This window comes from Terrapene carolina, unplaced genomic scaffold (assembly GCF_002925995.2).
Source record: "Terrapene carolina triunguis isolate 2854851 unplaced genomic scaffold, T_m_triunguis-2.0 Scaffold26579, whole genome shotgun sequence".
Taxonomy (NCBI): domain Eukaryota; kingdom Metazoa; phylum Chordata; order Testudines; family Emydidae; genus Terrapene; species Terrapene triunguis.
Window position 1 is genome coordinate 1 of NW_020690930.1, and position 2,480 is coordinate 2,480.

The 2,480-nt window shown below is 48.6% G+C and overlaps 1 pseudogene; it reads left to right on the forward strand.

Annotated features, from left to right (window-relative positions):
* Positions 1-4: 4 nt before the first annotated feature.
* Positions 5-893, forward strand: LOC112123048 (annotated as a pseudogene).
* The last annotated feature ends 1,587 nt before the right edge of the window (positions 894-2,480 follow it).

Genomic DNA, 2,480 nt, shown 5'->3' on the forward strand with positions numbered 1-2,480 from the left:
ATATAACGAGACTGGATGCCCACTGGTTGAGGCATCACCAGGGACCAATCTGCTCATCTGCCTGTTTGGGCTGGTGGGGAACAGGATCCTCCTCTGGTTCCTCGACTTCCACATTAAGAGGAACCACTTCACCGTCTACATCCTCAACCTGTCCGTCTCCAACACCTGCTTCCTCCTCTGCTCGGCTGCTTATTGCATAGTTTTAATGGTAGAATATTTGTTTTGTTGGAATGGCATTGTTATTTCCTTGCCCTTTCTACTTGGCATGCTGGCTCTCATGTCATATAGCACCAGCGGGCAAGCTCCTGACAGCTTTCAACACTGAGTGGTATCTCTCTGTCCTCTACCCCATCTGGCACCGATGCCGCTGGCCAAGACATTTGTCTGCCATTGTGTCTGCCCTGCTCTGGGCTCTCTCCATGTTGTTTTCCAGACCAGTGGCTTTTTTGTGTGGTTATTTTGCAAATGAAATCTGTGTCATATCCCATGTACCCATCAGCGTTCTGAATTTCCTGATATTCACTCTCATCATGGTTCTGTCCAGTCTGACCCTGTTCATCAAGGTCTGACATAGCTCCCAGCAACATCAGCCAGGGAAGTTCTACACTGTTATCCTGCTCACCGCCCTCTTCTTCCTCCTCTTTGCTGTTCCCCTCAGTCTCCACACGTTCCTTGTTTATTGTAATGTTTATGATTCCAGTGCGATACCTTACATACTAGCCTCTGCAAACAGCAGCATCAATCCTGTTATTTACTTCCTAGTCGGGAGCTACAGGAAGCAGCAATTCAGGGGTTCCATCAAGGTTGCACTCCAGAGGGTCTTTGAAGAGAAAGCAGATCCCAGAGAAGATGGAGAGACCCACAGAGCAGACCCAATGGAGATGGCCAATTAAATCCCTACTGCACCCAGCCTGGGAGACCCTGTTCAGGGGCTGGAGAGTTTCCTAGATCAAAGAAATTAGAGATGGAAGCCACTCACTAAATTCCTCCTCCCCCAGAGCAGGATCCTCCCCTAGAGTGGATCCCTGGGGTTCTGTCTAGTTGTAAAGAACACAAATGAGTCACATGGAGCCTGCTCCTGCTCCCTTTGGAATCAATAGGGAAAGTCCCAGTGACTTGAATGGGAGCAGGGATGGGTCTGTGATGGTCTCATTCACTTAGTTTTAGATGAACTTGTCTGCCCATCAGAGTTGGCAGCAACAAGGGCTGGGTTCAGTAACTAGGGGTTCCTCTTCAATAACACAATGCAAAACCAGCTCAAACCCCCACCCATTGACCTGGGACAATTACATACTACCCCCGTGGGTGCCTCTAAGAGGCAATACTTCCCCTCTCACAAGCACAGTGTCTGAGTGTAGCAAAAGCCTTTTAATAAAGGAGGGAAACAATGCGGCATTATGTTGGGGAAACACCACAAACAGGATTCATAACACAAACCATGAGCAAAGACCCACCCCCAAGTAAGTTTGGCAGTGTCCTTTTCCCCTCAGGGTCTTAAGTCCAGCAACCCAAAAGTCACCCCTCCCACAGTTTCTGTCCTTTGGTTAGTGCAGCCCCAGAGTTCAGAAGTTCATCTGCAGAATTTACCTCCTAGCCTGGGTGGAAGGAGGGGGAGGAGGCAAAGGGGCACCTTAGACAGCCAATTGCCACAGCTCTACATGGGGTTCTGCTATAGTCTTCACCACCAGCTACACCTCTCCACCAGCTGCTTGGCTAGCCACTCACCAATATATCTTCAGGCCTCTGCCTCTTAACACAGCTCTCAGCAGGCAACCCTCAGTGCAAGTGTACTCAGAACCACTAGCCCCAAGTAGGTCTAACACTTAGACCTAGGTATCAGTGAGTTCAGCTCTGCAGTATATAACAAGACTCCTAATAGAATCAAAATCAGCTCTATTACCCAGTAGCAAGGCACCCCCCCCCCATTTAATACCTGTCAGTTCACCAGGCTTTGGAACCCATGTTCCTTGCCTAGCAAGTGCTACTTAGTTGAGGGCGAGTCCCTCAGTCATAAAATGCCAAGTACAGTTCTATTGTCTTTGATTCACATAATCAGGAAAACAACACTTCATTACTCCTGCCCCAATAACAAAGAGACTGGAGTTCCCACAGCAGCCAAAGTGACCATTTGGGCAAGCAGTCCCATCATGCTAGGCGGGGTGGGTGAGCCCATGCAAACGAGATCAGCCCCTGAAGTCCTTTTCCACAGCTCACCACTAGATGTCAGGGGAGAGCCCATTCTGACTCTGCTTACATAGAAATGTCCCTGACAAGCAATTTCAGTTTTGGTGGCAAATTTCTCCTGGTGTCACCTGATGGATGTTGTCTCTTCTGCAAAGAACTATTGTCAGGGACTCCTAGCAGCTTCGTGATTGTCCCTGTAAATATACTGAGTAAAATGCATTGGTCAGGAGAAATGGTGGTGGCGGAAATAACAAAACAACAGTGATGCAGGAATATCCCTGTGTAACTCATTCCCC